Consider the following 16,201-nt stretch of genomic DNA (forward strand, 5'->3'; position numbering starts at 1 on the left):
GCAGAATGTGGCATTCAACAGAACACAAGCCAACGGCATGAACAATTGCAGCAAAAAGCTGACCAGAACCATAACACAACATGTGTATAACCACAAGTAATAACTGCAGACACAGTATGGACTGGGACGGGTGCCCAGCATCCTCTACGGACTAAGAGAAAAGGATTTACCGGTAGGTATTAAAATCCTATTTTCTCATACGACCTAGAGGATGCTGGGGTCACATTAAGAACCATGGGGTTATACCAAAGCTCTTGAACGGGTGGGAGAGTGCGTACGACTCTGCAGCACCGAATGACCCAACTTGAGGTTATCATCAGCCAAGGTATCAAACTTGTAAAACTTAGCAAAAGTGTTTACTAAATAGCTGCTCGGCAAAATTGCAATGCCGAGACTCCCCGACCAGCTGCCCAGGATGAACCCACCTTTCTAGTAGAATGGGTCTTCACCTATTTCAGTAACGGCAATCCTGCCGTGGAATGAGCATGCTGAATCTTACCACAGATCCAGCGCATAATGGTCTACATGGAAGCAGGACACCCAATCCTGTTGGGAGCATACAGGACAAACAGAGCCTCTGTTTTCCTAATCTGAACCGTTCTGGTGACATAAATTTTCAAAGTTCTGACCACAGCCAGAGACTTTGACTCAACGAAGGTGTCAGTGGCCAAAGGCACCATGTGGAAAGATGAACCACCTTCGGCAGAAATTGTTGACGTGTCCTCAATTCTGCTCTATCTTCATGAAAGATCAAATAAAGGATCTTGTGATACTGCATGGTTTGTACTGTTTTCCATGTGCTCCCAGATCTTTCAAGCAAGTAGCATGGTCAAGAAAGTTCTGTTTGAAAAGTAACAACATTTACTGTCATTGTTATAGAATTTGGGAGAAAAAACAAGAAGAAATCTGCACTGTTGACGCACTGGACAGAATGAATGAATCATAAAATATAACCTTTATTAAGTATGTATTAAAATTGGATAAATATTAATATTATTATCCCAAACTGCAGTGAAACATAAAGGTTAAAATCACAGAACTAACATACATGTGCATAAGAAGAATAAAGAGATGTGAAAAAAAGGTTTAAAAAGCGTGTCCGTGTGTGATTATTTTTGAAGGCACAACCCTGGCGGGGTTGTTTATATAGATATATATGTTGCTAATAATCACTTTCTAGCGTAATGTTATTAAATAGCTGTTAGTATCTATGTCGTCAGGTACCACTGGGTCGTATCCTATATACTCCCTTCACTCAATAGGGGTTACCTCCCGGGAAGCCATCCCCATTGGCGAATTTGTGGGGGTGATTGAGTATAACCGGTAAGCTAACCTCCAATTTGTGGGGTGCTTAGGTAGATGGGGATCACTTATTTCTCTGTGTCCCCTAAGACTATATTCCTAAATTCAATACCATAGGGGGATAGCTTTCTATATCGGATAAGGAATCACTTGATAGGGAAATCTCTATGCATCATGGAAAGATCATATTTATTAATATCCAAACTAAAAAAATGATGAATAGCTTTAATTTAGCTGTTTAGATATAGTTAATTGGCGAGATATACCAACAGGTGCGGTTGCCTTAAGGAATATGGCAATTCCAATATAAATAGCAGCCCTCCTTCATATAATCAGCCAGATCTTATTAAATCTGGTCCAGATATAGCCGTTCAGATATACTTAATTGACAACATATATCAATCGGTGGGGTTGCCTTAAGGAATATAGCAATTCCAATTCTCATATAAATAGCAACCTTCCTTCATATATTCAGCCAGATCTTATTTAATCTGATCTAGGCGTAGGCAATAATGCTTTCCTTAGAGGTATAGCCACCTCAATTCTTATTAGGAAGCAAAGTGTCTGTCATAATGGTTTATCCAATTCATCTAAGAAATAATATATTCCATGTGTCAGAGATTCATTACTCTCTATTTACACTGTTAAAGAGTTAATTCTTATTATGTTACAGTGTAATGAAATTATCATATAGGGAGATGTGGCAATTCCATGTGCTATATATATAATAACCCTTAGTGGTCCAGATTCCACAATGAGGAATTTTCTTATAAACCGCTGAAACACACAGCTGTTTGACTGACTTCCAAATATATCTATCTCACTTTGTAACAGTCTTATGATAGAGAAACTGTTACATATTCGGTCACTTAGTTATCTAAAGGTAAACAGACTCAGTGTGAGGGTAATATAATATATCAAATGCGCTGTCAATAATCGTGGTAACTGGTGTAATAATGTGGTATATTGAGTATGCTAGTAAGGCATATAACTGCTCTCCAGCCTTTAAGTGTTACCAATCAATTTGTTACACTGTAAAGGATTTATGGTGTCCTGTTAGGACATGCAGCTGCTAGGCTGACTCAAAGATTTATCCATTTGTAACAATTATGTAACAGTTATATACATGTTACTGGTATTACATAGAAATAGTATGACACAGGCCAGCAGTCCCATGTGTCTAGATTCCACAATAGGAGATTTTCTTTGTCTTATAAACTGCTGGAACACACAGCTGCTAGACTGACTTCAAATATATATATTACTTTGTAACAGTCTTATAGTAAAGAGACTGTTACACACTGTCATTTAGTTATCTCAAGGTTAGCAGATTCTGTGTGAGGATAGTGTTCTGTTAGAACATGCAGCTGCTAGGCTGACTCATAGAAAATGTATCCATTTGTAACAAATGACACATACAGCATTAAATTAATATCTATAGCAGCCCATGTGACATCTCTACTCTTATCATAATTGTCTGGTTATTGCCAATCTGGACAGCAGGAGTGATATATATTCACTAGTCCCAATATCCCATCATATAAATATACCCACACTGATATACTTTCTTATCAAGAGTTATTAGTAGCTATCTGTATGCACTTTAGACATTGTAATTGCTAAGTGACATCATATCTAGTGTATTCCTTTCTTATAGCTCAGCTTCTATTCCCTATTAGTGGAGACTAACAGCTAACATCATAATCATATATTTTTGTTTTATAACATTTCACATGAGTCAAATACACGAGGACACGCCGTGCCCTACACGCGTGTTTCACTGCATCTATGGCAACTTACATTAAAGCTAACAAGAAAGCACACTCGTTCTGTCTTTAAACAGATAAAAGAAACCCCAATAATATGGGGCATGCAAAAATTTAGATAAAACTCAGTTTTGCTCCTCTCCACGGAAATCTTTAGTAAAAGGCGAAAGATTTGTTCGTTCTGAAGAGAAACCAGAGCATGACCAAGATTCCACCTGTCGCCTGAGTGCCATGCCAGCGGTCCTCATTCAGCTCAAAGTGAGCACCCAATATGAAAGAAAGAAAGCAGATTTCTCACCAGGCTTCCCCTTGCTATAAGCATGGTTTGTACTCTTTTCCATGTGCTCCCAGATCTTTCAAGCAATTAGTATGGTCAAGAAAGTTCTGCTTGAAAAGAAACAGACATTTACTGTCATTGTTATACAAATAAACTTACATTAAAGCCAACAAGAAAGCTCACTCGTTCTGTCTTTAAACTGATAAAAGAAACCCCAATAATATGGGGCATGCAAAAATTGAGATAAAACTCAGTTTTGCTCCTCTCCACGGATAATCTTTAATAAAAGGCGAAAGATTTGTTCATTCTGAAGAGAAACCAGAGCATGACCAAGATTCCACCTGTCGCCTGAGTGCCATGCCAGCAGTCCTCATTCAGATCAAAGTGAGCGCCCAATTTGAAAGAAAGCAGATTTCTCACCTGGCTTCTCCTTGCTATAAGCATGGTTTGTACTGTATTCCATGTGCTCCCAGATCTTTCAAGTAAGTAGCATGGTCAAGAAAGTTCTGTTTGAAAAGAAACAAACATTTACTGTAATTTCTATGAAAATGAGCTTTCATTAAAGCACACTCATTCTATCTTTAAACCGATAAAAGAAACCCCAAAAAGATGGGGCATGCAAAAATTGAGGTAAAACTCAGTTTTGCTCCTCTCCACGGAAATCTTTAGTAAAAGGCGAAAGATTTGTTCGTTCTGAAGAGAAACCAGAGCATGACCAAGATTTTCATCTGAAAATATGTGTTCTCCCTGCAGTTGTTGTCCCCAGATGAGAGTTCCCTTGTGCTGCCTCAGTTGAATCTCCTTTACTTGACAGAGATGTGCCTGAGCAGCGGCCCTCCCCAGCCCTATCCCAAATCATACTTATTTTGCATAGGAGATACCATGGTCATGAAGATTGTTCTCCCAGGGTGAGGTTCATTCATTGCATTCTGGGTATGCTGACCCCTGTGATTTCCCCAAATGTGGGAAACTCGACTGCATTATTTGTGGTAGTGGGGGACTGTGTTTGTGCTTTCCTCTGGTCAGCTCTGGTAAAAGTCAGATTTCTTTGTCTCAGATCTTCCTCTAGCCTTGTTCTTCTTTCGAGAGTTCCCTTGTGCTGCCTCAGTTGGATCTCCTTCACTTGACAGGGGGTGCCCGAGCAGCAATCCTCCACAGCTCTAGCCCAACTCCTACTTACCTGCCAGGTGAGATACTATGATCTTCACTGTTAGGGCAATCAGGATGTGGAATTCCCTGCCAGGGAAGGTGGTAATGGCGGACTCTGTAATTGGATTTAAAAAAGGAATGGATACATTTCTGAATGAAAAAGCTATCCAAGGTTATAATACTTAAAATATCAACATGGTTAATCCGGGGGTAACATGAGTTATAGTAGCTAACTAGTCATAAAACATTATTCAGCAAGTATGTAGAATCATCACAACTTAAAACAGGTTGAACACGATGGGCAATTTGCCTCTATTCAACCTCAAAAACTATGTTACTATATGTTACTATATTACTATGTTACTGTAGTATACAGAAAACCAAAATGCAATGAACAGTGATAGTGAGCACTGATGAGGATACTAGAACTGACACTGAGCAGCAAGATGCAGCACTGGACTATTAGTAATGTACTGTAGTATGCTGAGCACCACAATGCAGCACAAGACAATGAGCAGTGATCTGAGCACTGATGAGGATACTACTGAGAACTGACACTGAGCAGGAGAGACACACTACTAGTATTACTGAGCAGCAATAAGTAACCACTGATACTGAGCACTGCTATTGAGATTTCCACTGAGAGAACATAGCCACGTCCATTCCGCTCTCTCTTCAATGCACGAGTAAAAATGGCGGCAACGCGCAGCTCTTTATATGGAATCCGAATCTCGCGAGAATCCGACAGCGGGATGATGACATTTTCCCTTGTTCAGGTTTTCCGAGTCAGGCGGGAACAACCGAGCCTGCCTCGGACCAGTGTAAACCACGTGGAGTTCGTGGGGAATTCGGTTCTCGGAGAACCGAACCCGCTCCTCTCTACCTTATACCCATCAATTTTTTTATTTTCAATCTAAGCCCCTGCAGTTTTCTGTAAGCATCTGCTTCGCTATGATGATCAACAAGTCACAAGGGCAAACACTCAGGGCTTGAGGCGTAGATCTTAGGACCAGCTGCTACAAGCATGGCAGAGGTGTCACTATTACTGGTGACACCCAGAGAGGTGGCGAGGGAGATTGTAATGCAGTGCGCGCAGATAAGCAGCGCAATGGTAAAAAGGAGGCATGGTTTCATAGGTAGGGACGTGGCCTGGTGGCCTGAATCTACATTTTGTTGCTCCGGGTGTCCCGGGGGTTGGGGACTGCACCCGGGGACTAGTGTGTGAGCGGTGCTGGCTCCTGCACAGTGAAAAGGCATGGCCACCCAGCATGACGCCTCCCTTCTTGACCATGCTGTAATTGCAGTCGCACTGCAGTTCAGCGTGATCATAAAAAATGGTGTAGCCTCCTGCTGGTGCAGACTGTATGTGCGCGCAGGAAGCCGCCACCATTTTTGTGATCACAGCGGCTGAATGTGATGTCATACAGCCGCTGTGACCACGCCCCCTGTGTCTCCTCCATTGCAGACCCCATTTTGAAGCCTTGCACCCGCACCGCTCCATCCCTCACTTGGAAATGGAGTGTTGCTGACCCACCTATCCCCCCCCCCCCCGCCCCGATTGACAGGCAGAGGCGATCGCATTCTCTGCGGGGTGCCGCAGAAAATGCAGGCACATGCGTATGCTCTTAGCAATTTTTGCAGTTGGATCGCTTATTGTGATTGCAATCCAACCTGAATCAGGCCCTATTACCTATCACAATGCGCTGCGGGCAGTACAAAATTGGGTTAATATAGGAGAAAAACCCCCAGACCTGTGCTCCTTAACTGTACCTGGTGGCTAGTGGAGCGGCTGCCCAGTAATCAGTGTCCACGCCAGTGCGCACACGGTCCACCCCCTACGGCCACGCTCCCCTTCAACAGCGGCCTCGTGATCCGGAAGGGTGGTGTGTGTGTGACTGACCTTAGGATGAAACCGGAGCCTCCGCTGCAGTGACCCAGCAACCAGGGCACGGGAGTATACAGCGTCGCTGGGAGTGATGAAGCTGCAGTAAAGATGTCTATTAGACCTAGCCTGCTGCAGCCCTTGTAGATTCTCATAAAACAAGTTCTTCTTTTCTTGTCAAAATTTATAGCTAAGAATAGGCTGCCTGAGGCAGGCCCCTGTTAAGTGGCCTGCTACTGAAGGCACCAACTACAAACTGAGCTCCCTGTTCATGGAAGCGGGGTTATAGAGGAGAATGCACTGAGCATCTTGGGAACAGTCAAAAGCTTTGAGCCGGTTGGTGCCTCAGATCAAGATCCTACTCTACACCCCAATGTGAATCCTTGTGGAGTCCAGTGTACCCCACAGAAGAAATTAATGTGTCACACCCATTGGCAGCAACCTTAGAATAGCTGCTGACGGGCACAATTGAGAATGGAAGGGGGGGGGGGGGACATTTGAATCCAGCACATAAATGCAATTCAAATATGTAATTTGTACCTTCCTATTTTAAAATATAATGGATGAACCTCACCCTGTGAGAACAATCTTCATGATCAAGAAATCTCATATGCAAAATAAGTATGAGTTGGGATAGGGCTGGGGAGGGTGTCTGCTCTGGCAGCCCCTCCCCCGTCAAGTTAAGGAGATTCAACTGAGGAAGCACAAGGGAACTCTCGTCTGGGGACAACAACTGCAGGGAGACCACATCTTTTCAGATGAACATGGGAGGGCGGAAGGCTGCCTAATACTGAAGCACCATCAAATATCAAACCATATGCAACATCTAGTACAAGCATTCCTGGGGGAAGGTCTGCAGCAGACGGATTTGCATACAGTGATGTTATCCAAGCAGTGGGCCAAAGTTGGCTGGAACCCTCATCTGCATATGAAAAGAGAAAAGGGGCGTGCAGGGCATGGCGGCCTTTTGCAGTGCTTGGATGACCCCTAGTTCTCATTAAACACCCCCACCCTCCTTTGGTGTGGGGCTCATGTTGGCCATGCCCCATCCCCTGAAGCATTCAAGCTGATTTCTTGCAGCAGCTGGGCACTGTAACAGCTCCAGAGCTGTTCTGTAAGGCAAGTAAAAGGGTGTGGGCCCTGCAGCACCACCTGTAGTTCGCATTGTGCGTTGGAAGGCACAAAGTAAGCAGACGGGAGGAGAAGTCAGGATAGTGCGCAAGGGCATCCTTTTCTCTTAGTCCGTAGAGGATGCTGGGGTCACATTAAGAACCATGGGGTATAGACGGGATCCGCAAGAGACATGGGCACTTTAAGACTATCAAAGGGTGTGAACTGGCTCCTCCCTCTATGCCCCTCCTCCAGACTCCAGTTATAGGAACTGTGCCCAGGGAGACGGACATTTCGAGGAAAGGATTTATTGTTAAACTAAGGTGAGCATCTTACCAGCTCACACCTTAAGCATGCCGCAGAACGTGGCATTCAACAGAACACAAGCCAACGGCATGAACAATTGCAGCGTGGCCTAAGTAAAAGGGGGTGTGACTTCGCGGGAGGACCCGCGATCGCGAGTCACGCCCCCGTTTTCGGCACTGAGGGGGCATGCCCAGCGCTCTGTGAGCCGCTGGCATGCCACCTCTCCCTCTGACTTCAGTGAATAGACGCTGTGCGCATGCGCACAGCGTCTATTCACCGCTGCTCTGCTAAGCAGGGCAGCGACAGACAGAGCCTCCCAACTGTCCTCCCCACCGCGGGACACTGCGGCCCGCAGGTGGGACAGCGGGACAGTCCCCAAAAAACGGGACTGTCCCGCGAAAATCGGGACAGTTGGGAGGTATGATATGGGGCATGCAAAAATTGAGATAAAACTCAGTTTTGCTCCTCTCCACGGAAATCTTTAATAAAAGGCGAAATATTTGTTAGTTCTGAAGAGAATCCAGAGCATGACCAAGATTCCACCTGTCGCCTGAGTGCCATGCCAGCAGTTCTCATTCAGCTGAAAGTGAGCACCCAATTTGAATGAAAGAAAGCAGATTTCTCACCAGGCTTACCCTTGCTATAAACATGGTTTGTACTCTTTTCCATGTGCTCCCAGATCTTTCAAGCAATTAGTGTGGTCAAGAAAGTTCTGTTTGAAAAGAAACAAACATTTACTGTAATTTCTATGCAAATGAGCTTACATTAAAGCACACTCGTTCTATCTTTAAACAGATAAAATAAAACCCCAATAAGATGGGGCAAGGAAAAAATGAGATAAAACTCAGTTTTGCTCCTCTCCACGGAAATCTTTAGTAAAAGGCGAAAGATTTGTTCGTTCTGAAGAGAAACCAGAGCATGACCAAGATTCCACCTGTCGCCTGAGTGCCATGCCAGCAGTTCTTATTCAGCTCAAAGTGAGCACCCAATTTGAAAGAAAGAAAGCAGATTTCTCACCAGGCTTCCCCTAGCTATAAACATGGTTTGTATTTTTTTCCATGTGTTCCCAGATCTTTCAAGCAATTAGTATAGTCAAGAAAGTTCTGTTTGAAAAGAAACAAACATTTACTGTCATTTCTATGCAAATGAGCTTACATTAAAGCACACTCGTTCTATCTTTAAACCGATAAAATAAAACCCCAATAAGATGGGGCATGCAAAATTTGAGATAAAACTCAGTTTTGCTCCTCTCCATGGAAATCTTTAGTAAAAGGCGAAAGATTTGTTCGTTCTGAAGAGAAACCAGAGCATGACCAAGATTCCACCTGTCGCCTGAGTGCCATGCCAGCCAGGGCCGGCTCCAGGCCTACTAGCACCCTGAGCGAGAAAATGTAAAAGTGCCCCCCCCCCCATGCGCGCGCCGAAGGCGCGCGCGCCCTTGGAAAAGTGGGTGTGGCCTCTTGAAAAAGTGGGCGTGGTCTCGTCCCCCAGCAGTGCCAGCTACACATGACATGCCCTCCAGCAGTGCCAGCTACACGTGCTAGTGTTCACTTTTTAGGGCAGGTTGCTGATCACAGGGAGGGCACATTTTTAAGTTAGGTGGGCAAAATGATGTACATACTGTAATGCTTGTTGTTCCCATTTCCACACGCCAAAGCATGGACAGTGCGCGCCGAAGGCGCGCAGCAAAAATTTAGGGGAGTTACTTCGTGGGGAAGGTGCGTAGCCACATTATAGTGGCAATTCACATTACACCACACAGTAGTGCAGCTAATACACATTGCACCAGGTAGAACCTCCTATAAGAGCACGTTAGACACATTGCGCCAGGTAGAGCACTGAGACACACTGCCCAGCCACAGACGCCTAGCGGGAACACTACATGATATGCCCCCCAGCAGTGCCAGCTACACATGACATGCCCCCCAGCAGTGCCAGCTACACGTGACATGCCCCCCAGCAGTGCCAGCTACATAAATGGCCACACAGTTCCAGATGGATAAATGCCCCCACAGCGCAGATATGCCCCCACAGTGCCACATACATTAATGCCCTCACAGTGCAAGATATGCCCCCACAGTGCAAGAAATGTCCCCACAGTGCAAGAAATGCCCCCACAGTGCAAGAAATGCCCCCACGGTGCCAGATACATAAATGCCCCCACGGTGCCAGATACATAAATGCCCCCACGGTGCCAGATACATAAATGCCCCCACGGTGCCTGATACATAAATGCCCCCACGGTGCCAGATACATAAATGCCCCCACGGTGCCAGATACATAAATGCCCCCACGGTGCCAGATACATAAATGTCCCCACGGTGCCTGATACATAAATGCCCCCACGGTGCATGATACATAAATGCCCCCACGGTGCATGATACATAAATGCCCCCACGGTGCCTGATACATAAATGCCCCCACGGTGCCTGATACATAAATGCCCCCACAGAGCCAGATAAATGCCCCCACAGTGCCAGATATGTCCCCACAGTGCCAGATATGCCCCCACAGTGCCAGATATGCCCCCACGGTGCCAGAAATGCCCCCACAGTGCCAGATAAATGCCCCCAGTGCCAGATAAATGCCCCCACAGTGCCAGATAAATGCCCCCACAGAGCCAGATAAATGCCCCCACAGTGCCAGAAATGCCCCCACAGTGCCAGAAATGCCCCCACAGTGCCAGATATGCCCCCACAGTGCCAGATATGCCCCCACAGTGCCAGATATGCCCCCACAGTGCCTGATATGTCCCCACAGTGCCAGAAATGCCCCCACAGTGCCAGAAATGCCCCCACAGTGCCAGATAAATGCCCCCACAGAGCCAGATAAATGCCCCCACAGAGCCAGATAAATGCCCCCACAGAGCCAGATAAATGCCCCCACAGTGCCAGAAATGCCCCCACAGTGCCAGAAATGCCCACACAGTGCCAGAAATGCCCCCACAGTGCCAGAAATGTCCCCACAGTGCCTGATATGTCCCCACAGTGCCAAATATGCCCCCACAGAGCCAGATATGCAATGCCCCCACAGTGCCAGAAATGCCCCCACAGTGCCAGAAATGCCCCCCACAGAGCCAGAAATGCCCCCACAGTGCCAGAAATGCCCCCACATAACCAAAAATGCCCCCTGTGTGCCAGAAATGCCCCCACAGTGCGGATCTCCCCCCCCCCCCAAAAAAAAAAAATACCTGCGGCGCTGGGGAGGAGTACTGCTGTCCGCCTGTGTGGGAGCGCTGGCGGGCGGGCGGGAGGCCGGGCGAGTGAGCCTGAGCCTGGGTCCGGGCTGGCGGGCGGGTGGGCGGCCACTTGTGCAGGCGGGCTATGCGCGGCGCCGGCGTCTGACGTTAGATACCGGCGCCGCGCAGCGCGCATACACAGCGCGACCGCCAAATGCTGCAGCAGCACACACACAGGGCCGGCTCCAGCATCGAATATGGCGGCGCCAGCGTGTGGCGCCCATTAAGGGTGGCGCCCTGCGCGGCCGCTCTATTCGAACATGCCTAGAGCCGGCCCTGATGCCAGCAGTCCTCATTCAGCTCAAAGTGAGCACCCAATTTGAAAGAAAGAAAGCAGATTTCTCACCAGGCTTCCCCTTGCTATAAGCATGGTTTGTACTCTTTTCCATGTGCTCCCAGATCTTTCAAGCAATTAGTATGGTCAAGAAAGTTCTGCTTGAAAAGAAACAGACATTTACTGTCATTGTTATACAAATAAACTTACATTAAAGCTAACAAGAAAGCACACTCGTTCTGTCTTTAAACTGATAAAAGAAACCCCAATAATATGGGGCATGCAAAAATTGAGATAAAACTCAGTTTTGCTCCTCTCCACGGAAATCTTTAATAAAAGGCGAAATATTTGTTAGTTCTGAAGAGAAACCAGAGCATGACCAAGATTCCACCTGTCGCCTGAGTGCCATGCCAGCAGTCCTCATTCAGATCAAAGTGAGCGCCCAATTTGAAAGAAAGCAGATTTCTCACCTGGCTTCTCCTTGCTATAAGCATGGTTTGTACTGTATTCCATGTGCTCCCAGATCTTTCAAGCAAGTAGCATGGTCAAGAAAGTTCTGTTTGAAAAGAAACAAACATTTACTGTCATTTCTATGCAAATGAGCTTTCATTAAAGCACACTCATTCTATCTTTAAACCGATAAAAGAAACCCCAAAAAGATGGGGCATGCAAAAATTGAGGTAAAACTCAGTTTTGCTCCTCTCCACGGAAATCTTTAGTAAAAGGCGAAAGATTTGTTCGTTCTGAAGAGAAACCAGAGCATGACCAAGATTTTCATCTGAAAATATGTGTTCTCCCTGCAGTTGTTGTCCCCAGATGAGAGTTCCCTTGTGCTGCCTCAGTTGAATCTCCTTTACTTGACAGAGATGTGCCTGAGCAGCGGCCCTCCCCAGCCCTATCCCAAATCATACTTATTTTGCATAGGAGATACCATGGTCATGAAGATTGTTCTCCCAGGGTGAGGTTCATTCATTGCATTCTGGGTATGCTGACCCCTGTGATTTCCCCAAATGTGGGAAACTCGACTGCATTATTTGTGGTAGTGGGGGACTGTGTTTGTGCTTTCCTCTGGTCAGCTCTGGTAAAAGTCAGATTTCTTTGTCTCAGATCTTCCTCTAGCCTTGTTCTTCTTTCGAGAGTTCCCTTGTGCTGCCTCAGTTGGATCTCCTTCACTTGACAGGGGGTGCCCGAGCAGCAATCCTCCACAGCTCTAGCCCAACTCCTACTTACCTGCCAGGTGAGATACTATGATCTTCACTGTTAGGGCAATCAGGATGTGGAATTCCCTGCCAGGGAAGGTGGTAATGGTGGACTCTGTAATTGGATTTAAAAAAGGAATGGATACATTTCTGAATGAAAAAGCTATCCAAGGTTATAATACTTAAAATATCAACATGGTTAATCCGGGGGTAACATGAGTTATAGTAGCTAACTAGTCATAAAACATTATTCAGCAAGTATGTAGAATCATCACAACTTAAAACAGGTTGAACACGATGGGCAATTTGCCTCTATTCAACCTCAAAAACTATGTTACTATATGTTACTATATTACTATGTTACTGTAGTATACAGAAAACCAAAATGCAATGAACAGTGATAGTGAGCACTGATGAGGATACTAGAACTGACACTGAGCAGCAAGATGCAGCACTGGACTATTAGTAATGTACTGTAGTATGCTGAGCACCACAATGCAGCACAAGACAATGAGCAGTGATACTGAGCACTGATGAGGATACTACTGAGAACTGACACTGAGCAGGAGAGACACACTACTAGTATTACTGAGCAGCAATAAGTAACCACTGATACTGAGCACTGATATTGAGATTTCCACTGAGAGAACATAGCCACGTCCATTCCGCTCTATTTTCAATGCACGAGTAAAAATGGCGGCAACGCGCAGCTCTTTATATGGAATCCGAATCTCGCGAGAATCCGACAGCGGGATGATGACATTTTCCCTTTTTCAGGTTTTCCGAGTCAGGCGGGAACAACCGAGCCTGCCTCGGACCAGTGTAAACAACGTGGAGTTCGTGGGGAATTCGGTTCTCGGAGAACCGAACCCGCTCCTCTCTACCTTATACCTATCAATTTTTTTATTTTCAATCTAAGCCCCTGCAGTTTTCTGTAAGCATCTGCTTCGCTATGATGATCAACAAGTCACAAGGGCAAACACTCAGGGCTTGAGGCGTAGATCTTAGGACCAGCTGCTACAAGCATGGCAGAGGTGTCACTATCACTGGTGACACCCAGAGAGGTGGCGAGGGAGATTGTAATGCAGTGCGCGCAGATAAGCAGCGCAATGGTAAAAAGGAGGCATGGTTTCATAGGTAGGGGCGTGGCCTGGTGGCCTGAATCTACATTTTGTTGCTCCGGGTGTCCCGGGGGTTGGGGGCTGCACCCGGGGACTAGTGTGTGAGCGGTGCTGGCTCCTGCACAGTGAAAGGGCATGGCCACCCAGCATGACGCCTCCCTTCTTGTCCATGCTGTAATTGCAGTCGCACTGCAGTTCAGCGTGATCATAAAAAATGATGTAGCCTCCTGCTGGTGCAGACTGTATGTGCGCGCAGGAAGCCGCCACCATTTTTGTGATCACAGCGGCTGAATGTGATGTCATACAGCCGCTGTGACCACGCCCCCTGTGTCTCCTCCGTTGCAGACCCCATTTTGAAGCCTTGCCCCCGCACCGCTCCATCCCTGACTTGGAAATGGAGTGTTGCTGACCCACCTATCCCCCCCCCCCGCCCCGATTGACAGGCAGAGGCGATCGCATTCTCTGCGGGGTGCCACAGAAAATGCAGGCACATGCGTATGCTCTTAGCAATTTTTGCAGTTGGATCGCTTATTGTGATTGCAATCCAACCTGAATCAGGCCCTATTACCTATCACAATGCGCTGCGGGCAGTACAAAATTGGGTTAATATAGGAGAAAAACCCCCAGACCTGTGCTCCTTAACTGTACCTGGTGGCTAGTGGAGCGGCTGCCCAGTAATCAGTGTCCACGCCAGTGCGCACACGGTCCACCCCCTACGGCCACGCTCCCCTTCATCAGCGGCCTCGTGATCCGGAAGGGTGGTGTGTGTGTGACTGACCTTAGGATGAAACCGGAGCCTCCGCTGCAGTGACCCAGCAACCAGGGCATGGGAGTATACAGCGCCGCTGGGAGTGATGAAGCTGCAGTAAAGATGTCTATTAGACCTAGCCTGCTGCAGCCCTTGTAGATTCTCATAAAACAAGTTCTTCTTTTCTTGTCAAAATTTATAGCTAAGAATAGGCTGCCTGAGGCAGGCCCCTGTTAAGTGGCCTGCTACTGAAGGCACCAACTACAAACTGAGCTCCCTGTTCATGGAAGCGGGGTTATAGAGGAGAATGCACTGAGCATCTTGGGAACAGTCAAAAGCTTTGAGCCGGTTGGTGCCTCAGATCAAGATCCTACTCTACACCCCAATGTGAATCCTTGTGGAGTCCAGTGTACCCCACAGAAGAAATTAATGTGTCACACCCATTGGCAGCAACCTTAGAATAGCTGCTGACGGGCACAATTGAGAATGGAAGGGGGGGGGGGACATTTGAATCAAGCACATAAATGCAATTCAAATATGTAATTTGTACCTTCCTATTTTAAAATATAATGGATGAACCTCACCCTGTGAGAACAATCTTCATGATCAAGAGATCTCATATGCAAAATAAGTATGAGTTGGGATAGGGCTGGGGAGGGTGGCTGCTCGGGCAGCCCCTCCCCCGTCAAGTTAAGGAGATTCAACTGAGGAAGCACAAGGGAACTCTCGTCTGGGGACAACAACTGCAGGGAGACCACATCTTTTCAGATGAACATGGGAGGGCGGAAGGCTGCCTAATACTGAAGCACCATCAAATATCAAACCATATGCAACATCAAGTACAAGCATTCCTGGGGGAAGGTCTGCAGCAGACGGATTTGCATACAGTGATGTTATCCAAGCAGTGGGCCAAAGTTGGCTGGAACCCTCATCTGCATATGAAAAGAGAAAAGGGGCGTGCAGGGCATGGCGGCCTTTTGCAGTGCTTGGATGACCCCTAGTTCTCATTAAACACCCACACCCTCCTTTGGTGTGGGGCTCATGTTGGCCATGCCCCATCCCCTGAAGCATTCAAGCTGATTTCTTGCAGCAGCTGGGCACTGTAACAGCTCCAGAGCTGTTCTGTAAGGCAAGTAAAAGGGTGTGGGCCCTGCAGCACCACCTGTAGTTCGCATTGTGCGTTGGAAGGCACAAAGTAAGCAGACGGGAGGAGAAGTCAGGATAGTGCGCAAGGGCATCCTTTTCTCTTAGTCCGTAGAGGATGCTGGGGTCACATTAAGAACCATGGGGTATAGACGGGATCCGCAAGAGACATGGGCACTTTAAGACTATCAAAGGGTGTGAACTGGCTCCTCCCTCTATGCCCCTCCTCCAGACTCCAGTTATAGGAACTGTGCCCAGGGAGACGGACATTTCGAGGAAAGGATTTATTGTTAAACTAAGGTGAGCATCTTACCAGCTCACACCTTAAGCATGCCGCAGAACGTGGCATTCAACAGAACACAAGCCAACGGCATGAACAATTGCAGCAAAAAGCTGACCAGAACCATAACACAACATGTGTATAACCACAAGTAATAACTGCAGACACAGTATGGACTGGGACGGGTGCCCAGCATCCTCTACAGACTAAGAGAAAAGGATTTACCGGTAGGTATTAAAATCCTATTTTCTCATACGACCTAGAGGATGCTGGGGTCACATTAAGAACCATGGGGTTATACCAAAGCTCTTGAACGGGTGGAAGAGTGCGTACGACTCTGCAGCACCGAATGACCCAACTTGAGGTTATCATCGGCAAGGATGCAGTGGCGTTAATGTTTCCTGGT

The 16,201-nt window shown here is 46.7% G+C and overlaps 10 non-coding genes across 10 annotated transcripts; 2 read left to right on the forward strand and 8 right to left on the reverse strand.

The window, feature by feature from the left end:
• Window positions 1-3,153: 3,153 nt before the first annotated feature.
• LOC135007643 (U5 spliceosomal RNA) lies at window positions 3,154-3,269 on the reverse strand. The gene has a single exon (XR_010207576.1). It is a non-coding gene; the product is annotated as a U5 spliceosomal RNA (small nuclear RNA).
• Window positions 3,270-3,555: 286 nt separating this feature from the next.
• Window positions 3,556-3,672, reverse strand: LOC135007648 (U5 spliceosomal RNA). The gene has a single exon (XR_010207581.1). It is a non-coding gene; the product is annotated as a U5 spliceosomal RNA (small nuclear RNA).
• Window positions 3,673-3,942: 270 nt separating this feature from the next.
• LOC135007641 (U5 spliceosomal RNA) lies at window positions 3,943-4,058 on the reverse strand. The gene has a single exon (XR_010207574.1). It is a non-coding gene; the product is annotated as a U5 spliceosomal RNA (small nuclear RNA).
• A 144-nt stretch (window positions 4,059-4,202) lies between these two features.
• LOC135007644 (U1 spliceosomal RNA) lies at window positions 4,203-4,366 on the forward strand. Its single transcript, XR_010207577.1, has one exon. It is a non-coding gene; the product is annotated as a U1 spliceosomal RNA (small nuclear RNA).
• Window positions 4,367-8,208: 3,842 nt separating this feature from the next.
• Window positions 8,209-8,321, reverse strand: LOC135007649 (U5 spliceosomal RNA). The gene has a single exon (XR_010207582.1). It is a non-coding gene; the product is annotated as a U5 spliceosomal RNA (small nuclear RNA).
• A 275-nt stretch (window positions 8,322-8,596) lies between these two features.
• LOC135007645 (U5 spliceosomal RNA) lies at window positions 8,597-8,712 on the reverse strand. Its single transcript, XR_010207578.1, has one exon. It is a non-coding gene; the product is annotated as a U5 spliceosomal RNA (small nuclear RNA).
• A 275-nt stretch (window positions 8,713-8,987) lies between these two features.
• LOC135007646 (U5 spliceosomal RNA) lies at window positions 8,988-9,103 on the reverse strand. The gene has a single exon (XR_010207579.1). It is a non-coding gene; the product is annotated as a U5 spliceosomal RNA (small nuclear RNA).
• Window positions 9,104-11,565: 2,462 nt separating this feature from the next.
• Window positions 11,566-11,681, reverse strand: LOC135007647 (U5 spliceosomal RNA). The gene has a single exon (XR_010207580.1). It is a non-coding gene; the product is annotated as a U5 spliceosomal RNA (small nuclear RNA).
• A 270-nt stretch (window positions 11,682-11,951) lies between these two features.
• LOC135007642 (U5 spliceosomal RNA) lies at window positions 11,952-12,067 on the reverse strand. The gene has a single exon (XR_010207575.1). It is a non-coding gene; the product is annotated as a U5 spliceosomal RNA (small nuclear RNA).
• Window positions 12,068-12,211: 144 nt separating this feature from the next.
• LOC135007650 (U1 spliceosomal RNA) lies at window positions 12,212-12,375 on the forward strand. The gene has a single exon (XR_010207583.1). It is a non-coding gene; the product is annotated as a U1 spliceosomal RNA (small nuclear RNA).
• Window positions 12,376-16,201: the final 3,826 nt, after the last annotated feature.

The sequence above is a fragment of the Pseudophryne corroboree genome, unplaced genomic scaffold, assembly GCF_028390025.1.
Source record: "Pseudophryne corroboree isolate aPseCor3 unplaced genomic scaffold, aPseCor3.hap2 scaffold_2200, whole genome shotgun sequence".
In the NCBI taxonomy this organism is placed as follows: domain Eukaryota; kingdom Metazoa; phylum Chordata; class Amphibia; order Anura; family Myobatrachidae; genus Pseudophryne; species Pseudophryne corroboree.